The sequence below is a fragment of the Anser anser genome, assembly GCF_964211835.1.
Source record: "Anser anser genome assembly, chromosome: 2".
In the NCBI taxonomy this organism is placed as follows: Eukaryota; Metazoa; Chordata; class Aves; order Anseriformes; family Anatidae; genus Anser; species Anser anser.
This window is the reverse complement of record NC_139721.1, coordinates 57,630,158-57,640,560: the sequence shown is the minus strand read 5'-3', so window position 1 is coordinate 57,640,560 and position 10,403 is coordinate 57,630,158.

Below are 10,403 nucleotides of genomic sequence, written 5' to 3'. Positions count from 1 at the left end.
TATTTATTGGCTTATACTTCATCCAAAGGGTAATGACAACCCTCTGAGGTCTTCTGGAAGGTGGTGTTCTAACATTTGATTAATAGTGTTATTTTTTTAAAGAGGGCTTTGAGAATGACCCTCCAAATGCTGATGCCCAAATCTGCTGCTGCTCATCCCATATATGGAGCACTACATTGTTCCTACCAGTGTAGGAACTATTTTTGCAGATGTGGGAAGGATAAATGCAACTAGAGTGAGGATCTTCCTTTTTTGATGATGATAGTCTGTTCAGGGAAAACAGTCACCCTGATATGATGCCCATAGTTCTACAGGTGGTACACAGCCTGTACTAGCTCAGTAAAAGCTTGCGCTTCTGTAAGTTCCATTCCTGAAGAAGAGAGCAGTTGCTATCTGGTAAGAAAACATGACCAAAAAAAAAAATTATTATTATTATTATCATTATTATTTGTAACAAAAAAGAATTCAGCAAGTTTTGAGGTCATGAAGAAACACCCAACTTTATCATAAGCCTAACAAAATTGGAATACATTAATATTATTTTTAAACATATTATAACTTAAAATTAGCTTTTTAAATAGAAAAAGTTGATGATATTTGTGTTTAAACTGTTCACTCTAGCTTTCAGGATATAAATGTATCCTTTAAAAATGTTTAGAATCATTTTCACTGTGCTATTTACTGAATTACTTCTTAGCAAATGTTTGCATATGTAATTAGTAAACTCTATGCATGAACATGTGCAGCAACCATATTTGCAGCATTTTACATTTATGCCATTAAAAATTACTTGCTTCAAACATTTACACTGATTGTTTTGTTTTAAAATGCTACTGGAAACACTTCAAATGTATCGGAAATGTATGCTGTCTCTATTAGTAGTTCATACCCATGGAATGTGGTCTTCTTCATTTTTCATTATGGTGCTTTTGTTTCGTTTGACTTTAAAGTCAGGACAATTAAAAATGTCCAAAAATTTGTTTTTTTTAGCAGTTGTTAGTGGTGATGTGTTTTTTTTTTTTTTTTTTTTTTTTTGTTTTGTTTTGTTTTTTGTTTTTTTTTTTTTTTGGCAGGGGGGAGGAGGAGGGGAAGAGGAAGTGTGAAGAAGAAACACCTGTTCTAGGAAAAACCTATCCAAGGTTTGTGTGACATACATTCTACTTCTGTTTGAAAAACTATCCTAACCTGTGTTATCCTATCCTGTGTTCAGAGAAAATCAATGTTTCTCAAACATTTTAATTTCAACACACGCATGACTCTGGCTTCCATGTCATGACTAGCTATTATATTAATAGGGAAGTACGTTGATATGTAATTGGACAAAATTCATGAGTTCCTCACCTTACTCAAAAAATGTCTTTTATCTTCTAAAATTCTTTGTAATTCTTATGTGTTTCCTAATGAACTAATGCAATTTTGAAATGTATCAATTGAAGTGTAGGTGGAGGTTGGTGTTAATGTTAAGTAGGGCATTTTTGTGTTCCTTCAAGTTTATGCATCTAAAGATCTGGAAGGTTGCTTGATGAAGGAATGTTTTCTGTACTAATCCAAGACTCATTAAGAATGAAATGTGATTATTCTTCATGCTGAAGTGATTTTTTGTTTCAGTGGCTGAAGTCCCTTTTTTGGTTAAACAGTCTCACATAGCATATTTTCTGCTTGCACTTTGACCACCCAAATTTCAAACGCAGTTGTTAAAATTCATAAGTGATTCCAAATCGATTATAAAATTTACCTTTCCTAATAAAAGACTTTTTAAATTTTATTATTAATATCTCACTTACTGACTTAACCACTCTTTAGCATTTCTCTAGTGATAAAAATGTGGATCTAAAATGCTGCATTTTGACAGCATGATCCTTTACCAAATACGGTTATAAATGAGAGCTAAAACAAAACAGCATTATTTAGGTGGTGACTCAATATGGGTGAAATGCTAAAGGAACAGAAGCTCAATGCCTCTTCACTTTGGTAAGTGCTTTGATGAAAAACTCAGAGAAAAACGTATGTATTGGTGCTATTCAAAGCAAATGAATTGAACACAGTGAAAAAGAAACTTTTCTTCCCAAGCAACAAAGGCTATCTGTGCATCTGCAGTTTGAGATTAAAGGTAGTGCAAGGACAATAATGCTTTCACTGGTAGTGCTCTTTCCCCATTTTAGGTTGGCCCTGCAATGGTTCATTTATCAGGAATGTATTATGGGAGACAGTTTAAAAATATCCAAGTGATAGATACTCTTTTTCCTGTTGTGTTTAGAATAAATGGCTTACTGTAATACTGGAATTACAGAAGAATTTGCTTTGAAACTTCTCGGAAAATGAACTTCATAAGCCCTTGAAACATTTATCTACTTTGAATGTCTTTCTATTTTCCTTTTTTTTTTTTTTTAATTGGTTTTTGTTTGTTCTGTTAAGAGACTAAGCAGTTTTCAAATATTACTGGCTGGATTTTTCCAATGTTTGATATAAAAGAGTGAAAAGTGCACATTTTCTTCAGTGTTGGCTCATTTTCCAGACATCCAGGAGACTGCAGGTATCACATGTCTTCTCTTTTACGGAATACTGAGTCTATGGTTTTATTTACTAAACACAAGTATTTGTAGAGACTCATGAATTATACACCCTCATCTGAATTCAGTTTACAAATGACTTGTGGTTAATTGTTGGGTAAATGATCCTAAAAGCAATTTCCTTCTGGAAAATGGAGGATAGGAGGTTCTGCTCAGAAAAACTAAGGCAGAAGATTTTAGGTTTTCTTTGTAGAAATAATTTCTTTTTTCATTTTATTTCTCTAATCACACTGAATTTTTCTCACTGCAACAACAAAGACAAGGTAAGGTAAAGATCTGTAATTGCAAAATTAATATTTTCCTGTCCATTCCCAATAATTCACGGCACATCAGCAGTAAGATATGGTAAATGACATAGCTGCTGATGAAACCCGTGTGCTTCATTAATAGTCATCCCCTAACAGTTAATTTCATTGAAGTAGCAGGTTTTGTAAATAGTGTCATATTATCATAACAATTACTTTTCAGTCACTATTAATACCCTAAATTTGTGAGCAAACACAAGAATCACCATACTTTTTACACAGTGTCCGTGTAGCCATATTCGCAGAAAAACAGAAGTGTTGGCCATCTGTCCGCTCACAATGGAAAACTAGCAATAATGTGTGCAGATGTGAGCCCCCACACTGAGTTATTTCTACATGGGTTTCTCAGTGTATGTCAATGTATCTAGGTTCCCTTTTTCTAATTTTGTAGACTTAAGGTCTCAGAGAAAACAGTTTTTGACAGGGTACAGTGCAACTCATAAAACTTACCAAGGTAAACTTAGAAGCTGTGACATTCCTCATTGGTGTTTTCACTACTAGCTTTAAACAAATTATTTAGGAGTTTACTTGGACGTAATATCCCTTAGGAAAAAAGACTGAATGACATGAGAATGGAAAAAAGCTTTTGAGTCTCACCCAACAATTATATTTACATATCCTCAAAAAAGGAGAGCAGACTAATTTACTCCACAGAAAATTCTGTATCTGTTCCCGATAACTTTCAGGGGTGCCTTCTAAATGTGTAACTAACAGGATTATTTTTTTTTTTCCCCAGTGGCATCACACATTACTTAATCTTTTTCTTTATTATTATTATTTACATCCACTGACACAGTGCTTCTGTCAAAATTAATCAAAACAGCTCCTCTGCTTCTCAACATCTTTGAACTCTGTCCATTGATTGATCTTGAAAAAGCCACAAAATCCTAGGTTTACCAGCCTAGGATTCAAGATCTAATTGTGTGGCCTTGAGGAGATAACATGACATCACTAGTAATTATAGGTCAGAAGAGGTCCTGAGGATTATGATACCGTAGTGAGCAGTTTTGACTAAAATTTCTCTTATCCTTCATTTGTTCATAGACAAGCATATCCAGAGAGGAGAGAATACAAATTTGCATTAGTCATACCAAGACCTCAAAGACCTGAAAAGGTATTCCTCTTTTTTTTTTTTTTTCCTTTCCAAAATTCTTCCTTTTTTCCTTTTTCCTTTCTTTTTCCTTTCTTTTTTTCTTCTTTCTTTTTTTCTTTTCTTTTTCCTTTCCAAATTCTTCTTGTTTGTTGCATCATGTCCCTTATGTCGTATTGTCTGAGTGATTCTTGAATCTTTTTATGGTTTGGAATTTAAATTAAAAAAAAAAAAAGTGTTTTCATACTACTTTACTGATTGTAGGAACCTGTGCTAATCTTCAAAAGAAAAACAAGTAATTAAGGCAGAGGAGAAGGTACAAAGAGGAGGACAGATGCAGACAGAAAGCTACAAAGAAGGATATGAACATTTTTATTGCAACATTTTATACATTTTGACAAAAATTATTCTTCGTGAATATATCTATATTGCTAAAAACACATAGACAAATGTAAAAAGGACATCTCTACACATATTTGAGTTAAATACCTTTATTGTCCTATTAAATAATATCTTAGTACTACCATGGATTTTCTGGGACTGTTATAAATGTATCCAGGATATAAGCAAGCCTGCCTCTCAGAGACTATAACATCCTTTCAGACTTCCCTGCCCTACTTCTTTACTCATGTGACATTTTAAAACTCATTACATTCAGTAGGATGCTGGACAGGAAATGGTGTTTTTAACATTTGGCATGCAATAGCTTCCAAAAGTAATAATTACATAGATTGCACGCCTCTATGAGAAGAAAGGGATTTGTAACTTTTTTTTTTTTTTTTTAACTTTTACAATCTGAGATTTTGCAGGATTGTAATAGGGTTTTGCTTCTTCCCTTCTCTTCCTAAAATTCAAGAGATATGCATTTTTCCCTGAGAGCACTCCATAGGGCAGGCCAGGGAAATAATATTAAGACTACAGAGAGAATTCCTAGCACTATGACTTTGAAATTAGAAGTAATCTGTATTTTATCATCTGAATATTGAATTAGAAGCAATCTGAATTATTTATGATCTGAACACTGACATGTAAATAGCCTTGTTAAACATGTTCTTTTCCAAATGATGGCATAGAGGAAAAAATGAGTGTCTCAAAGAATGAAACTAATAGGTGTTTGGTTTCATTTATTTATTTATTTATTTATTTATTTTAAATGGAGCTTGAAACTAAACAATAAGGTACATAGCTAGACAAGCTTGTTTTCTGAATACATTTTCTATATTTTATTCTAGAAAGGAACTGTGTACTTACTGAAGTCTACATGTTCTTTAAGTAAGTGAGAAATGGCTTAAGTCCCAAAAAGTGACATGAGAACTGCAGAGAGACAATAATGCTGAGGAAATACAATATACTACTTCTGTACAGCATCAGAAATATTTCTTCTGTTACAGTACCACAGATAGATTCTTTATGCTCTTTTTAAAATGTAGCAGGACACCATTTGTTATTTTAAATTTCTTAGGTAAATAGCTTTTTTTTAAAAAAAAAAAAGGTTATTTTTTAAAAAAGTACATTTAATTAAAGATTTAATCGTCATGGACTCTATCTTCCTTCAGTAACGAATGGAAGCTCTTGCTGTCATTATAACTGCACAGTTAAGATTGTGTTCTAAAAACAATTCAGAATAAATATTACTACTACAATAGCTATGTATCCACACTTTCTGGGAACTCTCATACTCTTCCCTCCTTCTAAACTATTATGTTACAGTTGAATGCTAAACTGTACCAAGGAACAGCCATTTTCCTCACTCCACCTTTACCTGTCAAAGTTATCCTTTAGGATGAAGATAAAATGTGTAATGCATCAGGAAAAAAAAAAAAAAAAAAGAGAGAAAAAAACCAAAACACAAGACATGGGAACATCTTTTTCTCCAAAGTATATAATAAAAGAGGGATGCGCTGACTGATGAAAGAAAGATCTGAATCTCTTTTGCTCTTCCATTCTGCAGTGAATTTCAAGTGCATTTGACAGTCTTTGTCTTCCCTGAAAATGAGGTCCCAAGACTGCTAGAAAAGCCAGCCTGCCTGAAGTACAGTTTCTAATCCCAAAAGAAAATTCAAGTGAAAGGGTAGGTCAATGCAGAGCACTGCATGTAGCCATAGCAAAGTATTTAGGGAGTATACTTATCTGTAAAGATAATGAAAACTGTTGTTTCTATACTAAGTATTCCTAGCATCACATCAGCTTGTGGTGATTTTCTGAGCACTACAAAATGGTTTTTTTGGTTTTGTTTTTGGTTTTTTTTTGCTATGAAGGATCTATTTTACAAGAAAAAAAAATATTCAAAGTGTCGCTATTTAAATTGTGAAACAAATGTTAGTATTAAGAAAGGCAAATGGTATTCTTTTGCTTTATTTGCATCAAGAGTTCATCCGGGCCAGGGCTAAACATAATCTGAATTGCTAGCCGGATATTGACAGAACTTGGTAACATTCATATTACTAAAAAAGAAAAAAAAATCAAAAACAAAACAAAAAAAACTATCAAAAGACCAAATCTTGGTTTCATATAATTCCAGAGTCTGAATCCATAAATAAAGGTCCAAGTATCACCACTCAAAAAAAAAAAAAATTAAATAATAATAATAAAAATCTGAATAAGATACAAGAAGAAGGAAAAAATTGATATAAATATATAAATTAATTCATTTTTTCCTTTATTACTTGTTATTAAGACAGATGAATAAAGACAGTTTGCTAGTGTGTTTGCAAAATACATTCCTTTCCACGCTGAAAAATGTATTTCATTACTTCAGTAGAGCTGCATGCAGAAGTAAATGTCAGTGGAAGTTATGTAGGTTCCACACTTCATTCTTTCAAACTCTTAGGCTCAGTGCACCTTACTAAGTGAAACAAGAGTGCATGGAACTGTAGATATTGTTTCTAATATGCAAGACCTTAAAATTGCACCTTACAATCTAGAATTTGGGATGCATTTGCCTGAATAAAATTTTTTGTTCATTTAGTGTTAATTGTCTTAACATATGAAAATAAAGAAACATAGGTAAAATACTCCAACAAGCAAATACCAAAAAAAACTTTTAATTTTGATTGTCTTGGCATTTGAACCTGAATCACAAAGTTTACGCGCTCTCAAATCATTAATAGTGATATCATATTAAGCAATAAAAAAATACAGCAAATCAGACTGAAGTTCAGTTAATCAGTGTTCATGCTCATATTCTTGTGTCTTATGTAATGTTTCATTGGAGTATTTCCCCCTTCAGTAGAAAGAAAAAAATCATCTATATACTTATTCAACTATGTTCTTACAACACAGATTTTGTCATAAAGAAAAGCCTTGCAGTCAAATAAATATTAAAGTTTTATTCCTAAACAGCAGCTTGTTAATTATCATTCAGCTCAAGCAACTTCTATTTTTATTTCTTATTTTTTAAACAAAGTTGAGGAAAAACACTATTATTGGGTTAACAACTTAAAAGCAATATTAGTCCTGGGCTTGGGATAATACTGAAAATTCTGCCACAGTAATATCAATATTCTGCTTTTAAAAACTAATTCATATAAAAATGAAAGACTTTCATTTATATTTGAAATAAGCCCTTTACTAGAAAGACTAAACAAAGTCCAGCATCCTTACTCATAAAAGAGAAAAAAAAAAATTAAAAAAAATCTTTAACAGTTTTACAATGCAAGCAAAAAGCCGTTTTGGTAATGAACTGATAATTCTTCAGCAATATTAATTTCAGTGGATGAAAAATGAAGGGATACTTTCCCTGAGAAACCTAAAAGAAAAGCAGAAAGAATTACATCTGCAGAATAAATTATAATTAAATATCTTTGATTTCTGCCTGTGAAGAAAATCCACCTTTTATTAGCACCACTTTTCTTCAATAAAAGTCCATACTTTTCTTACTCTTCCATGCCTAAATTATACAACATGATATTTATTTATTTATTTATTTAAAATAAAGTCTGTTGAGTATAAAATAAGAGTATTAAGAAAGGACAGGTGAACAGAACATTCCCTGATTTTGTATTTTCTTACTTTGCCTTCAAGGTGTTCTGCAGTGTTCCAGTTCCCAGTATCTAATCTAGTATTATAGTCTAGTCTAAAACCATAAAACACAGTGTTATTATTCTTTTTTTTTCCTATGGTTTCAAAAAAAAAAAAAAAGATATAGTATTTGATAGTTCTGTTTCTATTTTGACTATAGAGTGGAGAAAATCAGGTAACCAAGTATGCATTTAAACAAATTGTTTCAATGAGATGTGAATGTTACCCAGGTTGAGAAGAGAGAACTGTGTCAGAAATATGCTGGTATGGAACCACTCTAGAGAAACATTCAACTAAAAATGTATTATCTGCTGATGTTATCTCCTGCCATTGGAATTGTTAAAATCTAATCAATTTGAATAAATTTATTTGTTACAAATATTTCCAGTATTCTAGAGACTAGAGAATGTGCTGTGAGACATTCTAATAAAAATGTGTCTTTCTTAACATATTCATTTGTAAGTTCCAGTAACATGCAAGAGATGATAGAAAAAAAATCATTTTCATAAGGTCAAAGATAGTTATATTTTAAATTTGTAATTTTAAAGTCTTTTATATGTCAACTGAATGTCATTGTAGAAACAGAAAAATAATTTCTTTTACAGAAAAAAATGCTTTATAGTAGTACCTATTTCTGGATTGTTATACAGATAGCATCAATAAATCGGTAAATACACCAGAATATATTAATTTATATTTAATCAAGAAAGATCTGCAATCCAATTGTTGTTTTGGCCTCACATATTTTTTGTTGTTTTGTTTTGTTTTCCCAATAACATAATATTAACCTAGTAGCATGGAGAATAGCAGAAATAGGTATGAGGGTGGTGAGGCACTGGAACAGGTTGTCCAGAGAAGCTGTGAACTCCCTGGAAGTGTTCAAGGCCAGGCTGGATGGGGCTTTGAGTGACCTGGTCTAGTGGGAAGTGTCCCTGCCCATGGCAGAGGGAGGGGAATTAGGTGATCTTTAACGTCCCTTCAAACCCAAACCATTCTATGATTCTATGATATAGAAATATCAGAAGACTAGAGCAGGATAGCTTTAAACTAGAAAGCGATAGCTGTTTTGTGAGAAAATACCTCCAGCTGTGTGAGCTAAATGATATTGACATGAGAATAACAGCATAAATATAGCAAAAGGTACTGTGTTTCTTTGCAAATGACAGAAATAAGTGAGGTGGTGGAGGGGGTTCATTTAGTTTCTTAGTATGCTTTTTATGAGATGAAATCAACAATAGTTCATTCATTTAGTTTCTTAGTATGCTTTTTATGAGATGAAATCAACAATACCCCTCATCAAGTTAGTAGCCATTTCTCCACAGACCAATAGAAATTTTTTTTGCCAACCACTGCCAGTGAGCTGATTACATCTCAAGAACTTCTACTTATGCTTATATCAAGAAGAAAAGAAAATGGGAAGAAAGCCATTTTGGAAGCATAAGAAGAACGAGAGTATTTTACTACAAGTACTTTACATAATTCCTGATTTCTTTCTGATGTGGTAATTTCCTGGAGCAAGTTCAGAAAGGTCTGTCCATTTTAATATGATGCCCTCTATTAAAGACCTTGTTTTATCAAAATGCAATTTGCAGTGGAGCTGAAAGCAGAAGAAGAAATAGATTAAATGCTATAAATAGAAATTTTACTTGCTTTAAATAGAAACAGTGGCGATATAGAATTCTACTCGTGATTGTTTTCCAGTGTAGATCCATTAATAAATAACAAATGATATCCCCCCCCAAAAAAAAAAATACTGTAACAAATAGAATTTCTTGAAATCTTTAATGTTCTATCTTTCCTGTTTATCAGAAAGATGTGGAAATTCTGTTTTTCCTAACAGTAAGATAAGCTCTTCTGTTATTCATTGACTTTCCCTGTATTTGAAATGAGTTGTTCATTATGTGCTCATGAGATATGTAAATCAAAGGAAAATAGATGTCCAACTAAAGAGAATTCCACCTTGATTGTGTTCATGTGGGAAAATAAAATTACCAGTCAAACTTACACCTGGTTTAGGATGGAAAAAAAATCATTCTGTTGCTGAATAACAGTTTTAGTTATTTTTACCATAGTAGCAGATCTCATCAGATACACATACTGCCTCAGAATTTTTATTACTTTTCAGAAGAAGCTCAGCCTGACCTCCCTTTGTGAGCAACTCTAAATGTGAAAATGCTTTATACACACATAAATAGTGCACTATCACCTAAATTACATCATAGTTAGTAATGGCTGTAGCTATGTCTTGTGTGTAATATATATACAGATGGGGCGAAGAGTGGCTGGAGAGCAGCCCCGCATGAAGGGAGTTCTGGTCAATGGCAAGTTGAATATGAGCCAGCCGTGTGCCCTGGCAGCCAGGAGGGACAACCATATCCTGGGGAGCACTGGGCATGGCACTGCTAGCCAGTCAAGGGA